The sequence below is a fragment of the Bos taurus genome, chromosome 26, assembly GCF_002263795.3.
Source record: "Bos taurus isolate L1 Dominette 01449 registration number 42190680 breed Hereford chromosome 26, ARS-UCD2.0, whole genome shotgun sequence".
In the NCBI taxonomy this organism is placed as follows: domain Eukaryota; kingdom Metazoa; phylum Chordata; class Mammalia; order Artiodactyla; family Bovidae; genus Bos; species Bos taurus.
In genome coordinates this window covers 37,207,581-37,226,236 of record NC_037353.1, presented here as the reverse complement: position 1 = coordinate 37,226,236, position 18,656 = coordinate 37,207,581, and the positions used below count along the sequence as shown (strand labels likewise).

The 18,656-nt window shown below is 46.6% G+C and overlaps 1 protein-coding gene and 1 non-coding gene across 3 annotated transcripts in view; both read left to right on the top strand.

Moving 5' to 3' along the window:
* HSPA12A (heat shock protein family A (Hsp70) member 12A) overlaps positions 1-18,656 on the top strand; it is a 173,193-nt gene that overhangs the window by 15,041 nt on the left and 139,496 nt on the right. The window lies entirely within an intron of this gene.
* MIR9851 (microRNA mir-9851) lies at positions 4,682-4,737 on the top strand. Its single transcript, NR_162266.1, has one exon. It is a non-coding gene; the product is annotated as a microRNA mir-9851 (primary transcript).

Genomic DNA, 18,656 nt, shown 5'->3' with positions numbered 1-18,656 from the left:
CCAATAGGAAGGTTGGGCCGGTCATGTTTTCCAACTCAGCCAGGTGTTTGCTGAATGGGGGAGGGGGCCTGGCGAGATCTGAGCGCTTCTATGATCCTTTTTCTTTCAGGGCTCCCTCCCAAGTCCTTCCCCTTTGCCTGTCTTGTCTTGTGTCAAGGTCAAGAATGGGCTTTGCTAAATCAGCAGTTTGGGTTATCTCTGGGAGGTCATTAGCAATCCCCAGCCCAGGCATTTCAAGTGGTCTCAGACCCCCGATGCTAGATATTTTTTTTCTCCCTAAAAAATCAGAGGGTAGGGAAAGAAAAGTTTTAGGTGAAAAACAATAGTAGGAGAAAACAAAACAAAGCGAAAAAGACCCAGAAAGCTCTGCAGAGCCATCAAAGCATTAAGCTTCTGAAGACATTCATCGTAATACAATTCCTTGAGGAGAAAACAGCTAAAGCATCAGTGCTTTAATCAATGCCTTTAACCTTTCACTGAAGAAAAGACAACAGTGAAAAACCCTAACCTGTTCCACTGGATATAGAGAACCTGGCACATAGAAGGAGCTGAATAAATAATTTATTGTTTGATTTTTCAGGAGAAAAACCACTGTCTGAGAAGCAAAGAGTGATTGATAGAGATCCTGCTATTTCACATGCTTACTTTCATTGCTTCTACAGCGCTCTTTGAATTTCTTAGTTGACCATGAAATACGTGCTAAGTTGATGTACCACATGATGGGGTGATATGATTATCTTATTTTTTGTTTTTTCTTTCCTTTTTTTTTTTTTTTTAACAACTTAAATCAAGCAAAATACCACTGGTGCTGGAGCCCTGGGCTACAGCATCTATGACACAAAAAGGCAGTTGAGTAACAGGAATAGAACAGCAGTGTCTAGAATGACTGGAGTAATACATGGGGTTTTGGGAGCAGTGCTGTGTTGAAGAGAAAAACGTGAACTGAAAAAAGCCATGCTTATGAAAATCTAAGACCAGACCCCAGGATTGTAGTTCTAAGAAGGAGATGGGAGATTCAGGTGATGGGTGTCTGAAACTTCAAGTTTGCAGCTTCCTTTCTTCACACAATGATGACTTTCCCACCTGCTGCTCCTGTTTTCTCTAACGTGGGCCAGTGAAAAGTAGGGCCAGAAAAAACAGACTGTTTATTGGTTTTATCAAGGAGTGTTGTGAAAATAAAGGAGACAGTGTCCTGAGCACACCGAGGGCGATACCTGGCATATATCAGGTGCTGGATGGCGCTAAGTCCCCTCCCCGCTGTCCCAGGTTCTTCTTGGTTGGAGACCATGTGGAGCAGTTCTGTGGTGTCAAGCTGTTTTCTCAATACCCAGGACACATTTGAACAAAGAGAATTAATAGACTTGACTAATAGGCTGACCTCATGAATGGTGAATGAGCAGATGAATCTAGATGTTTTTCAACCAGGTTAGTTGCCTGTCTCACACTTTCCCTCCAGGGACCACCTTTGTCACTGAAAAAAGAAAAAGTGAAAGTGTTAGTCGCTCAGTCGTGTCTGACTCTCTGCAATCCCCATAGACTGTAGCCTGCCAGCCTCCTCTGTTTATGGAATTCCCCAGGCAAGAATACTGGAGGGGGTTGCCATTCTGTCCTCCAGGGGATCTTCCCGACCTAGGGATCGAAGCCGGGTGTCCTGCATTGCAGGTGAATTTTTTTCCATCTGAGCCCTCACGGAAGCCCCCTTTGTCACTAATTTCCCTTAAAAGACCCACTTTGCATTTTGTCTGTCCATGTTGTGCCGCAGCACATGCTGTTTCTCCTCCTCTTCAGCAGCTTCTTCCTGTGTTTCCTTGTACCGCTTCTATCCTGGGATGTGGTTCCGCTTCTGGCCCCAGTACTGACCCTTGTCTGTGCTTTGCCTCCTGCATCTGCCTGTGAATTACAAGGAGTCCTCTGGCATTAATATCTCCCGACTGTATACATGATAACTGATCATTACAGTGGCGACTCTGGAAAACTGGAATTATGTTCAGCTATATCTGGGGCTTCCCAGGTGGCACTAGTGGTAAAGAACCCACCTGCCAATGCAGGAGACATAAGAGATGCAAGTTCAGTCCCTGGGTCGGGAAGATCCCCTGGAGAAGGAAATGGCGACTACTCCAGTATTGTTGCCCATGAACAGAGGAGCCTGGTGGGCTACACTCCAAGGGGTTGCAGAGAGTCGGACACAACTGAAGCAACTTATCACTCACAGATATCACCTAAGCCTTTCTGAAAGGCAAATCTGATTTTGTTTTTCCATTGTTTTCTTTGACCTTAAACACTTACTCTGGTTGTCCTGATGTACTGGCAGTTCTATCGACATTTCAGGATGCTTCAAGCCTCAGGGCCTTTGAACAGATTCTTCTTTATCCTTAGAATCCTTTCTCCCTCTTGTTTGCCTGTCCAACCACCTGCTCATTGTGCCACCTCCTCCACCAAGCTTCTCCTGGCACCCCTATGTTAGATTGCCCTTTCTCTCTTTTGCATCCCCCTGCAGGGTCTCACATTCTTCTCAGTAATCATAGTGTAATCATGGTTCAGTTCAGTTCAGTTCAGTCGCTCAGTCCTGTCCGACTCTTTGTGACCCCATGAACCGCAGCACGCCAGGCCTCCCTGTCCGTCACCAACTCCCGGAGTCCACCCAAACCCATGTCCATTGAGTCGGTGATGCCATCCAACCATCTCATCCTCTGTCGTCCCCTTCTCCTCCTGCCCTCAATCTTTCCCAGCATCAGGGTCTTTTCAGATGAGTCAGCTCTTCGCATGAGGTGGCCAAAGTATTGGAGTTCCAGCTTCAGCATCAGTCCTTCCAATGACTACCCAGGACTGATCTCCTTTAGGATGGACTGGTTGAATCTCCTTGCAGTCAAAGGGACTCTCAAGAGTCTTCTCCAACACCACAGTTCAAAAGCATCATGGTACAAGTTCCCTTTTATTGAGGGCCTTCTGTTTGCCAGCTAAGTGTAAGTCTTGCTGTTGTAGGTAGGTGCTCACTACTGATGAGGACATCAAGGTGCATGTTTAAGGTCACACGCCTTGAAAGAGGCCTGGAGCACACGCACTAACCACCTTTCACCTAGAACCACCCATGTACACTGTCTCCCATCATAAGTAGCCGCCATGCTGATAAGCCTGGCTGTGTGGTTTCAGTTTTCTCCTCTCTGGATGGTGAGGCCCTGGAGGGTGGTGACACTTGTCAAATCACTTGATGTTGTGGTGCTTAGCATAGGGCCAGCACATGGCAGAGACATGAATTGTCTCTTGTGGTCTACCCAGGGCTTAACGAGAGCCTCTTTTAAGGAAGAAGTTTTAGGCTAGGCGGAAGGTGCTATAAGGTCAAGGAGGTTGGGGCCCTGAAGGCCAACTTTGCCCAGGATCAGCCATGCACAGCAGTGTTCTTCATGTCTGTCTACAGAGGACAAGGAATGAATAATTGTTCTGTATTTCATGTTCCGTAAGGCTTCCTGAGAGAGCCCTGTTTTTCACATGGAACTACCAAGTCATTTGGGCTTCTGCAGTGACTCAGCAATAAAGAATCTTCCTGCAATGAAGGAGAGGCAGGGGTAACGGGTTCGATCCCTGGGTGGGGAAGATCCCCTGGAGGAGGGCATGGCAGCCCACTCCAGTATTTTGCCTGGAAAATCCCATGGGCAGAGGACCCTGGTGGGCCTCTGGGATCCATGGGGTCACAAAGAGTTGGAGATGACTGAGGGAATGAGCATGCATGCACCAGGGCATTTGGCCAAGAATTTATGCTTGTTTGAACTCTTCAGAAAGAACTCCCCATTGAAGCACACCAAATTTAGAAATGGGCTTTCCTTTTACAAATATGTGCATGTAAGTTCTCATTCCTGCTCTTCATTCGATTTCTTTTTGCTTCTGTAATCTCTCCTGTCTTGAAAAGGGACTTTTTTAGACATACATGTAATACAATGATAAGAATGATACACCCGAGAGAAAGGACTGAAAGGGAACCAAGGCAAAGTCAAAGGTAAATGAGGTCACAGATGCATACCATGAGGTCCTGTGGATTTTGAAAGATGAGCCACAAACGTGTGTCTCAGTTCCTGCACATCAGCTGGACGGGGAGGGGGATGAAGTAGGTATCAGCTTGGCTTCCAGTGTTTCCCCGTGGGATGCAGAGATATCAGGAACATGAGTTTTCCAGGAAACTGTTTGCATGAGGAACCGGTCATCTTCCAGGAAACCCCAAAGGTAGGGCAGAGTGATGCTTCTCTCAGAGGAGAGGGTCATTTTGAGTATGTCGTGATGTCACTCAGGCTTCCCTGGTGGCTCAGATGGTAAAGTGTCTGCCTGCAATATAGGAGACCTGACCCAGGAAGATCCCCTGGAGAAGGACATGGCAACCCACTGCAGTACTCTTGCTTGGAAAATTCCATGGATGGAGGAGCCTGGTGGGCTACAGTCCATGGGGTTGCAAACAGTCAGACACGACTGAGCGACTTCACTTTCTTTTCTTTTCTTTGATGCCACTCAGTCTGTCCCTCACCTGCCTACAGCCCAGGCTTAAGCAAACAATGACAGAAGCCCCTCGCTGTCCCATGTACCTCCCATTCTGAGAGCATCGGGGTGCCGGCCCAGCTCCTCACGGTGATGACCCAGCGACGTGGTGGTGGCTCCAGTGATGTGACGGCGGTGGCAGCAGAGGCGGTGAGCCCGGCGCTGGCAGTGTTGGTGGCACTTGCGTGGGGGCGGTGGCACCAGCACTGGCGGTGGCGGTGGCACCAGCACGGGCAGCACCTGTACAAGCAGGAGGTGGCACTACACCTTCCAAGTGGATGCAGCAACATCGCAGCAGCTGCAGGGGCCGGTCAGCTTCAGCCAAGGGGGAGGGGGGGTGGCTGGCCGCGGCCCAGAGTGGCTCTGCCTCCCTTGATGAGGGCCCTGCAGCAGCTCCATGGGAGAGAGAAGCCTGGACAACAGCAAGGAGGCCCATCCAAGGAGGTATTTGAGGCTCCCCTGGAGGAAGACTTAGGGGCTTCCCAGGTGGCTTAGATGTTAAAGTGTCTGCCTGCAATGCGGGAGACCTGGGTTCAATCCCTGGGTTGGGAAGATCCCTGGAGAAGGAAATGGCAACCCACTCCAATACGCTGGCCTGGGAAACTCCATGGACCGAGAAGCCTGGTAGGCTATACTCCATGGGGGTCACAGAGTCGGACATGACTGAGCAACTTCAGTTCAGTTCAATTGGAGGAAGACTCTTCCAGTAGCAGGTGGGAATTGGAGCCAAAGAAATGCTGTTAAATGACCCCATTTTTAGCCTTGAAATAGGGTGATCCAGATAGAGATGAGTGACGTTAAGATACAGAGCATTTGTGAGATAAGAACAAAGCACTTGGAGAAGAAAAGCTCAGTTCTTCCTCAGGTGGAAGCTGAGCCCTCATTCATTCATTCATCCAGTGATTCATTCAGCAGGGATCAGTGGAACCTGTGCTGGAGTCTGGACTCAGGTTCCAGGGGATATGAATGGGCTTTGCCACGTACTAGTCTGTGATCTTGAGAAGGTTACGTGATTCTCTACACCCCAGTTTCTCCATCTGTGACATGAACTGTGAATGATATTACGTATTTGCCTCCGTGGGTTTGAAGAGAATCAGACGCACATGAAATTTTTAGCAGAGCGCCTGGCACCCATTAAGCATCCAATAAGTATGAGCTATGTGAGAGGTTGTGAGATGTTCATCATCCCTCATTAACTAAAGCAGTATTTGTCCATGTGAAATGCTGCATTACCACCATCTAGGATGCTCTCTGTTATCTGTGGCTGCTGCTTGGTAGAGAGTTTATGGGTGATTCAGCTGACAAATTACTTCTGTTATCTGCCTTTCCCTGGTAGCTTTTTTCCTTGGTAGTTTAGTGACTTCCCTGGTGGCTCAGACGGTAAAGTGTCTGTCTGCAATGTGGAAGACCTGGGTTCAATCCCTAGGTTGGGAAGATCCCCTGGAGACGGAAATGGCAACCCACTCCAGTACTCTTGCCTGGAAAATCCCATGGATGGAGGAGCCTAGTAGGCTACAGTCCATGGGGTCACAAAGAGTTGGACACAACTGAGCGACTTCACTTTCTTTCTGGTAGCTTAGCTGGTAAGGCAGGGGACCCTGGTTCAATTCCTGGGTTGGAAAGATCCCCTGGAGGAGGGCATGGCAACCCACTCCAGTATTCTTGCCTGGAGAATCCTCATGGACAGAGAAGCCTGGTGGGCTGCAGTCTATAGGATCACAAAGAGTCGGACACGACCGAGTGACTAAGCATGCACATATCTGCCTTTCAGGACTTTTCTGGAGCACATGAACTATATATGAGACTTCCAACAGCAGGGAAAGAGATCCCAGCTAACCATCTCTTCGGCGCATTACCGTGTTCCCTGACGCCTCTGTCCCCCACATGCTTGAACAGTTCCCATGAAGGGAGGTGCAGAGGCACTTAGGGCAACTTATCCAATCTGCTGGCAACTCTGACTCTCAGAAGGTTCTCCCTCTCTCTCCACTCTCCCTTTACCCCCAGTGTCTTCAGCTTTTCTTCCTGGAATGTGGTTTTACAGTCTTTTGTCATTCTGAGATCCAGTTTGTTGATATGCCCCCCACTTTAATAATGATATTATTGAGCTACAGTTCACTTACCATACAGTTCACTCATTTAAAGTATACACATCAATGATTTTTAGTGTATCATGGAATTGTACAGCCATCACCAGATCAATTTTAGAGAACTGAGTCTCTCTCAACTCAGACTCTCAGACTGTCTGTTTGTAGTCTCTGATAGTTATGTTTCTTGTTCGTTTGTTCATTTAATAAATACATATTAAGCACTTCATCTATGCCAGGCACAGTGATAAATTCTGGGGAGACGAAGGTGATTGAAAGTCTAGACGCTCCCTTCATAGAGCTGGTAATTCACTGAGTTCTTTAGACTGTAACCCTGTAGTTAAATAAACATGTCGTGATGAGCAGGTGTGCACAGCAAAGATGATGGGGGAGGGGAGTTGGGAGAATGTCCCTAGGAGGTGACAGTTAAGCTGAGACTTGTAAATATGTAGGAGATATTGGGGGTGGGAGGGCAGTGAACAATCCAGAAGGTGGAGCAGAGTCTTCTTGGAGACCACACCGAGCACCTAATTCCCTTTCCACGTTTAGCCCTTAAATATTTGACTATAGCATCTTCTGTTTTATCCCCAGTGTCTTCAGCTTTTCTTCCTGGGATGTGATTTTACAGCCTTTTGTCGTTCTGAGATCCAGTTTGTTGATATGCCCCCTGCTTTAATAGTAATTTTATTGAGCTACAATTCACATACCATACAATTCTTTCATTTAAAGGGCACAGTTCAATGATTTTTAGCGTGTCATGGAATTGTACAACCATCACCAGATCAATTTTAAACCGTTTTTATTACCCCAAAAGGAATCTCCTATTCCCATAGCAGTCAGTCTCCATTCCCCCTCCCCAAACCCCCACCATGGGAAACACCAGTTGTTTTCTGATACTACGAGTTGCCTCTTCTGGATACTTCATATCAATGGAATCACACAGGATGTGGCATTTTGAAACTGTTGTTTTTTTTTTCATTTAGTGCAATGTTTTTAGGGTTCATCCATATTATAGCATATGCCAGCACTTGACTATACTTTTTGTTGCTCAGTAATATTGCAATGACAACCCACTCCTGTACTCTTGCCTGGAGAATCCCATGGACGGAGAAGCCTGGTAGGCTGCAGTCCATGGGGTCGCACAGAGTCGGACATGACTGAAGCGACTGAGCAGCAGCAGCAGCAATATTGCATGGTATGGAGAAGCCACGGTCTGTTTATTCATTAGTCAGTCGGTGGGCATTTGAGTTGTTCACTTATTGGTTGTTATGAATAATGCTGATGTGAACATTTACATACATGTTTTTGCACAGATGCATTTTTGACTTCTTTTTAGTATATACCTTGAGTGGAATTTCTGGATCATGGTAACTCTGTGTTTAACTTTTTGAGATACTGCCAGATTGTTTTCCAAAGCCACTGCACCATTTTATATCTCAACCATCAGTGTATGAGGGTTCTTATTCCCCCACAACCTGGCCAACAGCTGTTAATCTGTCTTTTTGATTATAGTCTTTCTCCTGGATGAAGGCAATAGCACCCCACTCCAGTACTCTTGCCTGGAAAATCCCATGGATGGAGGAGCCTGGTAGGCTGAGAGTCTGGGGTTGCTGAGAGTCGGACATGGGGTTGCTGAGAGTCGGACATGACTGAGCAACTTCAATTTCACTTTTCACTTTCATTCATTGGAGAAGGAAATGGCAACCCACTCCAGTGTTCTTGCCTGGAGAATCCCAGGGACGGGGGAGCCTGGTGAGCTGCCGTCTATGGGGTCGCACAGAGTCGGACATGACTGAAGCGACTTAGCAGCAGCAGCAAAGTGATATTTCATTGTGTTTTGATTTGCTTTTCATGGATGCTTAATTATAGCATCTTCTCATTTGCTGATTGGTCATTTGTAAAATTTCTTTGGAAAAATGTCTATTCTTATCCTCTGCCCATTTTAGCACTGGGTTATCTTTTTATTATTTATTTGTAAGTGCTCTTTATATATTGGAGAAACAACTTCCTTACACCTGGCTCAGTAGTCCATGCATTCAATCCATAAGTCAGCCTCCCCTGAACTTATCAACTGAATTCATAAATCTTTGACCTGCTTCATTTCTATACAGTCTAATAATCCCATCAAAGAAGGGATTTATCTGACAGAGCTTTTCCTCTGAGTCCCCTATGGGTCCTAGTGATCTTGGCTTTCTACATGTTCATAAACCATACATCTCCTTTAACAGCTGATCCTGAATCTTTTCTCCCAAACTCACAAGCCAGTTATTTGTTCATTGTAAAAGAATTAACTTCATATGAAGAAATAGAGAATCACAAAGAGTAAAGTCATACTTAAGTGTGGTAAGTGTGGAGAGAAGACTAGAATCCATGGCATATGATGACTTATCCTGAGCCCCCTCCACTCATGATGGAGAAAGTTCATGTGTGGACTGTGGCGGGAGCCAGTGTGAATGTGGGCAGAAACTCAGGAACTCCACATCCTTGGTAAACTTAGGTGGACAGCTTCCTGTACCCACAGTGAAGTACTGCTGCTGTGTGTTACACATAGTGATGCAGTTGCCTGAACAAACACCAGTGGATGGGAAGAACATGAATAGGGATCTTTAACCCACAAATAGGAAAAGGAGTACCTCAAGGCTGTATATTGTCACCCTGCTTATTTAACTTATATGCAGAGTACATCATGAGAAACGCTGGACTGGAAGAAGCACAAGCTGGAATCAAGATTGCCGGGAGAAATATCAATAACCTCAGATATGCAGATGACACCACCCTTATGACAGAAAGTGAAGAGGAACTCAAAAGCCTCTTGATGAAAGTGAAAGAGGAGAGTGAAAAAGTTGGCTTAAAGCTCAACATTCAGAAAACGAAGATCATGGCATCTGGTCCCATCACTTCATGGTGAATAGATGGGGAAACAGTGGAAACAGTGTCAGACTTTATTTTGGGGGGCTCCAAAATCACTGCAGATGATGATTGCAGCCATGAAATTAAAAGATGCTTACTCCTTGGAAGGAAAGTTATGACCAACCTAGACAGCATATTGAAAAGCAGAGACATTTTTTGCCACAAAGGTCCATCTAGTCAAGGCTATGGTTTTTCCTGTGGTCATGTATGGATGTGAGAGTTGGACTGTGAAGAAAGCTGAGTGCTGAAGAATTGATGCTTTTGAACTGTGGTGTTGGAGAAGACTCTTGAGAGTCCCTTGGACTGCAAGGAGATCCAACCAGTCCATTCTGAAGGAGATCAGCCCTGGGATTTCTTTGGAAGGAATGATGCTAAAGCTGAAACTCCAGTACTTTGGCCACCTCATGTGAAGAGTTGACTCATTGGAAAAGACTCTGATGCTGGGAAAGATTGAGGGCAGGAGGAGAAGGGGACGACAGAAGATGAGACGGCTGAATGGCATCACCAACTCAATGGACATGAGTTTGGGTGAACTCCAGGAGTTGGTGATGGACAGGGAGGCCTGGTGTGCTGCGATTCATGGGGTCGCAAAGAGTCAGACATGACTGAGCAACTGAACTGAACTGAACCCACATCTGTGATTTCTTGTTATCTTATTTAATTCAGGTTCCTCTTTGACCTGAATTATCTGGATTTCACTAATTCAATAAGCATTTACTCACATTTTTTTTCCAGACCCCAGGTAACTAGGAGCTTCCCTGGAGGCTCAGATGGTAAAGAATCTGCCTGCAATGCAGGAGACCCAGGTTTGATCCCTGGGTCAGGAAGATCCCCTGGAGAAGGGAATGCCTACCCAGTCCATTATTCTTGCCTGGAGAACTCCGTGGACAGAGGAGCCTGGCAGGCTATCATCCATGAGGTTGCAAAGAGTTGGACATGACTAGGCGACTTACACACACACAGGTAGGCTCTGGAAATCCTGAGATATAACAGGCACACAAAAGGTGGACAGGTCAATCCAGTGCCATCAGGTCCCACTGTGGGTACTATGGTAGGATGTGACTTGTCATCCTGTCCCCTGAGGTCCCATGTGGTCAAGGTGGCAAGTGACACAGGTGAACCAATGTGTAACTGCAAAGCAGCCAACAGATGTTTATTTAGCATCTGTCCTAGACATGAAGACACAGCAGTGAATAAGACAGAAATTCCCGTCCTTGTGGAGCTTACATTCTAGTGTGTGTGTGTGTGTGTGTGTAAAATTTGACAAATAGATGATAAATGGTACAGAGGAAAAATAAAGATGAATGGGGGGAGGGACTTCCCTGCTGGTCCAGTGGCTAAGACTTCATGCTCCCAATGCAGGGGGCCTGGGTTTGATCCTCAGTCAGAGAACTTGATTCCACATGCTGAAACTAAGAGTTTCCATGCCACCACTAAAAAGATCCTGCATGCCACACTGAAGACCAAAGGTCCTGTGTGCCACGACTAAGACCCAGCACAGCTAAATAAATAAATAAAAGTTTTAAATAAATTTTAAAAAATTTAAAAGGCTGAATGGAAGATAGGGAGTGATGGGGTTCGAGGTGAAAATAGGGAGCCCAGGGAGGCCTCACAAAGAAGGGGACACTTGCAGCAACCTGAGGAGAGTGGGTGATCAAGCCATGTGGATATCTGAAAAAGTGCATCCTGGGTGGAGGAAGAGCTAGTGCAAAGGTCCTGAGGTAGGTGTTGCCTTGAGTGTTAGAGGTGCAGCAGGGAGGCCCCATAGCTGGGAGGTGAGGCCAGGGAGGGCCTCAGTCAGGGATTCCAGCTTGACCTCTGAGACGGAAGTAAGGGTCTTAAGTGGTCATAATGGCATGATCTAACTTACATTTTTAAAGGATCCCAATGGTTGTGTTGAGAAGAGACTTTGATGGGGAGTGGGCTAGGCAGTGAGACCAGTTTGGAAGCCGTCTCGAGGTGTAGATGGGAGACATTGTTGGTTTGGGTCAGTACGACGGGGTGGAGGTGGTGAGAAGTGGGAAATGTAGGCTCTGGGGATTCTTGCAACTGGATGTAGGATGTGAAAGAGATGAGTAAAAAAGATGCTGGCATTTTTTATTCAAGCAACTGGAAAGATGAAGTTAGCAGTTACTGAGGTGCAGATGACTGGAAGAAGGGGAGGTGGGGGGGCTTGTTTATCAGAGTTACCTATTACACATGCAAGTGGAGGTGGGGGGCTTGGGCTAGAAATATCAAGGTGGGAGCTTTCACACAGCAATGGGGTTTAAAGCCAAGAAAATAGAAGAGGGAATTCCCTGGCGGTCCAGTGGTTAGGACCTCTCGCTTCCACTGCAAAGGACACGGCTTTGATCCTTGGTCAGGGAACTAAGATCTCACAAGCTGCGTAAGTGGCTGAAAAAAAGAAGGTGGAAGAGACTCCCTCAGGGAAAGAGTGTTGCTGGAAAAGACGTGTCTGCTGATTAAAGCCTTGGGTACGGCCACATTTGGAGCTTGTGGAGAAGAGAAAGAAGAAACGGAAAAGCCTGAGATGCTGTGCAAGTGAAGGAGAGGAAAAACATGCGCCCTGGAAGTTGAAGGATGAAGGTGTCCTAGGAGGAGGAGAGGCTGCCATGGCAAGTGGTGCTGATTGGCCGTGGGCGATGAGCGCTGAGAACTGACATGCACTCATAGTCTTCGTGGCCACAGCAGTGATGGAGACAAGGGGCAGGGTGAGATGCAGGCTGCATCCCTCCCCAGGGGATCCCAGCGACTGTCCTCTGGGCTCATCTCCAGCTCCACCCTGGTCCTCCCGTCTCTATTGTGGTCCCTAAAATGGCAAAACGACTTTCTTCCTCTTTGATATTCCTGTGTCGACAATGGTCTTCCTAAGATGTTTGTCAAAATTCAGAAACTGTATTGGTTTTCCTCAGTTTTCTGCATTTTGCTAACTTGGACATACTTGATTAGTTTTAATATGACTGATCCAGTTCAACCTATTTCTACCACTTAAACACATATTCATCATTCCTAAACATGTTTGATCACATACAAATTCCCTTAGGAGGTACATTTCCTACACACATATTATTTAATGTAATGATGTCCCCCATATTGTCACTGTTCTCTGGATCACCCTTCCCATCCTAGGTCACACGTGATGGGAATTGGTTCTGCACTGTGTGCTGGGGATGGGAGATGGGTGCGTCCAGGGAGAAGTGGAGCCATGTACGTAGGAGGAGGTTGGAGGGTCCCTGGTGGTTGAAAGTTATTTGGGGGTGGTATTAGTCACTCAGTCATGTCTGACTCTTTGTGAGCCCATGGACTGTAGCCTGTCAAACTCCTCTGTCCATCGGATTCTCCAGGCAAAGATACTGGAGTGGGCTGTCAGTGCTTTCTCCAGGGAATCTTCCCAACCCAGGGATCAAACCTGGGTCTCCTGCTTTGCAGACAGATTCTTTACCATCTGGAGCTGGGAGAGTGTAAGTGAAATTGGAGCCAGTGAATAACCACTGTTGGCAGAATAGAGACGCACAGGATGCAGGGTTTGGGGTGCCCAAGTTGCAACTGTCTGTTAAGAAGAAGAAAAATCAGGGGTCCCTGAGTTGGGCAGGGGGTCGGGGCGGTCCTTTATGTGACTCTGTTCCAAAAAGCTGTGAACACTGGAGAGATAGGAAGTGCGCACCCCTGGGCACTGAGGGCTGCAAAGGGTTAACAGACCAGGATAGGGTACAGACCCAGGAGTGCCTGAGTGCAGGCAGGTGTGACTCTCCCCCTGGGAGGCACACTGGGATGTGGTGGAGCAATCTCTCCACCATTCGGCATCCATTATTTTTCTTTGTTTTTAGTTTCTATCAAGACAAATTTGATTTTCACATTCCCTCCATGAACATGATTTACAGACCACATACCGCCACGTTCCCTGCTCTGACATTTCCCGTCTCTGACACGTGCTGTTTTCCTCTGGAACATCAGGCCTTTTTGTGTTGTGGGGTAGGCTGCGGCATCCCCTTGGAGGGGGGCAGCGTTGGGAGATGTGTCTGTGTCCCTCTCCCTGACATCACTGTGGTTACGGTTGGTGTCAAGCATCTGAGCAGGATAAAGATGGAGTGGATGAGCTGGGCTTCCCCTGAGGGGTGGGCCTCGCCTTGATCCAGACCCTGGCCTACTTCTCAGTCCTCAAGGGGCAAGAGGGACAGCAAGGCTCATAGATTTCCGACCGGGATGGGGCTCATCTGCCAGGGCAAGGAGTTGAGACTTTATTCCATAGATCAGGGAGAACCACTCAAGCTCTTAAGAGGACGGATGTGATCAAGTTTGTTTCTGTTTGGAGAAACCCATGGCAGTGCTTGGGGCCTTCCTGGTGGCTAACTCAGTAAAGAATCCACCTGCAATGCTGGAGACCTGGGTTTGATCCCTGAGTTGGGAAGATCCCCTGGAGAAGGAAATGGCAACCCACTCCAGTATTCTTGCCTGGGAAATCCCACGGACAGAGGAGCCTGGTGGGCTACAGTCCATGGGGTTGCAAGAGTCGGATACCTCTTAGCAACTAAACCTTCATTGCCATGGCAGTGTGTGGTGAGGGGAGAGGCAGGAGGCAGGGAGGCCAGACGGAGCTGATGCAGTAGCTCAGGTGAGAGGCAGTGAGGACCAGGCCCAGGGCAGGAACACTGGACGGGAAGAGGAAGCTGGAGATGAGAACATCATTGTGGAGGTCGAACAACAGGAATCGGTACCTGATAGGCTGTGCTGTGAAAGTCAGGATGACTGTCAGGTGTCTGACCTGGACAATGAAATTGATGCCACTGCTTTCAACTCCCGCAGGGAAAACGGTGAGATGATCTTGCACCATCTTCATATTCTGCAGATTATCTTGAATGACTCACACTTTTGAGGCAGGGATTTTCTGTGGGGAGGAGGTGCAGAGGGAGGGGAAAATGAGCCTGAAATATTCACGCAGTGGTTTCGACTCTCCCACTCTCTTCATTCTGTTGGCAGCCTGACATTGTTAGTGTGGAGCCCAGAGAAATCTTAAACAGAGAATTGTTACATGTAGATATGAGGATGCCATATCCCCCATTGGATTTCTTCTGCTGGAGCCACGGAAGCAGTGAATAGAAGATCAGCCTGTCCCTGAACTTGATGGCATCAGGAGTGGCTGGGCTCAGATCACCGCAGATGGCTGTGTGGGGGTTACCACTCAGCACACTAAGCCAGCACCTTCTTTCCTATTGTCTGTGTAACTCCCATTGTTTTAACCAAGCTGACTTCGTAGCCAGGGTTCCATTCACTATAGACAAAGCCTCCGTTAGAAAAAATAAGATCTCTGAAGCTTTTAGACACCTGGGGAAAATCGCAAGCCAGTAGCCGTGGAAGTCTCAATTCCAGATCCCTAGGGAGTAATGACAGATGGCGGTTCTCCCTTGTTAATTCTTAAAAAAAAACATTAAATGTGAAATAAACTGATCTGGATGGTGGGGAGAGGGAATGGCTTCCAGTAATTATTCCTGCCTGACTCTGGAATGCAGCTTAGAGTTAGCAATCCAGATGATTCTGGCAAACTATAGCTTTCATTTTCAATGTTCAACAGTATAGTTGAGATATACATACCTTTATATGTATCTAGAATACTGGAGCGGATTGCCATTTCCTTCTATATATACATATGGAGGAGCAGTATTAAATATGGATGCTATATATATATGTATGTTGTTTGTTGTTTAGTACTAAGTCATGTCCGACTCTTTGCACCCATGGATTATAGCCCACCAGGCCTCTTCTTCCTGAGATTTTCCAGGCAAGAATACTGGAGTGGGTTGTCATTTCCTTCTCCAGTATATTTACATGGAGGAGCGGTATTAGACGTGGGTGCCATGACTTGAATGGCTGACATAGTATTTCAACTCTGCTTTCTTCGGGTGACTGGATTTTTTTCCCTCCTCACTGATACATTTGAGAATTGTTTTAAAGCAGCCCATCAGGAAAAAAAAAAAAAAAGTCACAATAAATAAGCTGAGCAAATGGGTAGCTGGAAGCATTTTGTAAGCTCCAGCATCAGCCGGAGTCTTTTAAGCTGTGTACCAAAAACTCTGTTGAAGACTTAAGGCAACCGTAAGCTGGGTATTTCTCATTAGAAAGACTTGTATCACCAGGAAAGTAAGGGAAACCCTCCACTTAATGTTTCTGTGAGCAGCAGATTTTCCTGGAGACCTTGGCCACAAAGGGCATTTGAATCAGGTATCAGAGTTTTCTCGTTTGGGCGAGATGTTCCCTTGTATGCTTCTGAGTACTCCAGGTAACATCAGCTGTGCGTGCCTGAGTCAGGAGGGTGGCAGAAAAGCCTCCTCTGCTTGCTCCTTCAGGGAAATGATTTCAGCGCTACTGAAATCTCTAGGCCTCTGAGAAAAGGTCAAGAGGGCGTGGATCAAACTGTAATTTGGAGCATTGTTTGGCCTGGCATGTGGCCAATATTCCCTGCTCTCACAGCGGTGATGCCTGAGATGGGCCAGACACCTTCTGTGTGTGGAGATGCCAGCTAAACAGGGAGAACAATGGTTTCGGGGATTTTACAGTCAGTCTTACAGTGAGCTCTTCCTCTGTTGGGCACCAGAAGATACAGAGGTTTCAGAAAAGATGCTTGGGGCTGGAGGGGGCCTCGGGGATCATCTAGGCAAGTTAAACCAACGGAGTTAAGCATGAGGACCGTGCAGTCACATGGCAGTCAAGTTTTGGACATGCCACTCACTGCCTCTGTCGCCAGCATGAACTTCTCTAAACCCCCATTTCCTCCTTCCTATAATGAAGAAACAATATCCACCCAAGAGGATAAGTAAGAGGCTTGATCGAGATGATAAACCTAAAGAGCCCAGCACAGTGTATACACAGTAAATACTCAATAAATATTTGTTAATATAAATTGCCCAACTCCTTCATTGTGGACAGTGTAGAAATGAAGAGCTGGAGCAAAAATGAGAATCCTACAGAGTTAACTTTGTCAGATGCACACACCACTTAGGAATGCAGTCCTTCCAACCACAAACAAGCTTTCTGGTTTTGAGCATCATCCACAGGAGATGGTGAGCAGCAAGCAGAACAATCGAAAAATTAGAATTCATCACTGGCAGCTTTAGGGCTATGTCCAAAGGGAGCAGTCCAAAGGAAAATGGCAGATTCTGACCATGCCCTCATTATTTTGGACAACTGACTCAGCTTGTGTAAAGCTGATCTCCCAGTCCCCCCCTAGGGTTTTGTTTGATTGCTTGTTTATTTTATTTTTGTATTTTGGATCTGAAGTGGAGGAAATCCCTTACTCTGGCCAGATTTATAGGTGACGCAGAATTGGCAAAGGATGGCTGATTCATTGGCTACTGGGTTCACAAGGGTCCCAAAGGTCTGAAAAGAGTTGAAACTACTGGGACTTCCCTGGTGGTCCAAGGGCTAAGACTTTGCACTCCTAATACAGGGGGGCCTGAGTTCGATCCCTGGTCAGGGAACTAGATCCCAAATGCGGCAGCTGAAGAGCCTATGTGGTGAAAATCAAAGATCTTGCATGACAAAATCAAGACCCGATGCAGCCAAGTAAATAAATAGTGTGTGTGTGTGTGTGTTTAAATGGTTGAAACTGCTAATAATTAAAACAGAATAGGGAAACATTTAAAGACCTGGGTCACTGCTGCTGTTTAGTTGCTTAGTCATATCTGACTTGAGACTCTATAGACTGTAGCCCATCAGGCTTCTCTGTCTGTGGGATTTCCCAGGCAAGAATACTGGAGTGGGTTGCCATTTCCTTCTCCAGGTAATCTTCCTGACCCAGGGATTGAACCTTTGTCTCTTTCATTGGCAACTGGATTCTTTACTACTGAGCCCCCGGGAAGCTCCTTAAAGTCCAGTTCAGTTCAGTTCAGTCGCTAAGTCGTGTCTGACTCTTTGTGACCCCATGAATTGCAGCACGCCAGGCCTGCCTGTCCATCACCAACTCCCAGAGTTCACCTAAACTCATGTCCATCGAGTCGGTGATGCCATCTAGCCATCTCATCCTCTGTTGTTCCCTTCTCCTCCTGTTCTCCTCCTGCTCCCAATCCCTCCCAGCATCACAGTCTTTTCCAATGAGTTAACTCTTCACATGAGATGGCCAAAGTATTGGAGTTTCAGCTTTAGCATCAGTCCTTCCAAAGAATACCCAGGACTGATCTCCTTTAGAATGGACTGGTTGGATCTCCTTGCAGTCCAAGGGACTCTCAAGAGTCTTCTCCAACACCACAGTTCAAAAGCATCAATTCTTCAGCACTCAGCTTTCTTCACAGTCCAACTCTCAAATCCATACATGACCACTGGAAATACCATAGCCTTGACTAGACGGACCTTTGTTGGCAAAGTAATGACTCAGCTTTTGAATATGCTATCTAGGTTGGTCATAACTTTCCTTCCAAGGAGTAAGCGTCTTTTAATTTCATGGCTGAAATCACCATCTACAGTGATTTTGGAGCCCCCCAAAATAAAGTCTGACACTGTTTCCACTGTTTCCCATCTATTCACCATGAAGTGATGGGACCAGATGCCAATGATCTTCGTTTTCTGAATGTTGAGCTTTAAGCCAACTTTTTTCACTCTCCACTTTCACTTTCATCAAGAGGCTTTTGAGTTCCTCTTCACTTTCTGCCATAAGGGTGGTGTCATCTGCATATCTGAGGTTATTGATATTTCTCCCGGCAATCTTGATTCCAGCTTGTGCTTCTTCCAGCCCAGCGTTTCTCATGAGGTACTGCATATAAGTTAAATAAGCAAAGTCCTATACTTGGGTTCAAAAGCCAGCTGCATAAAGAAACTGCCTAATCTCAGGACAAGGGAATATGTAAAAGGAATTTAGAATTCTTCATAGTTTATTGAGAAGGCCAGACTGTCCCTTATAGGTTTCTTCCTCATCTGATGGGTTTTAGGAAATTAAGTCCCAGCTCTGGTTGAAGTCAATTTGTTCCCCTCTCTCTATAATGCAGTCTCAAAAAGCAAATGCATAACCCAGTCACCTTTTCTCGGTAGAGAACAGGAGAATTAGATTTCAACAGGAAAGCAAAGGTGGCAAAAGTTAGAATACCAATTTGGCAGTGGTCCCTGACATTTTTTAGCACCAGGGACTGGTTTTCTGGAAGACAGTTTTTCCAGGAC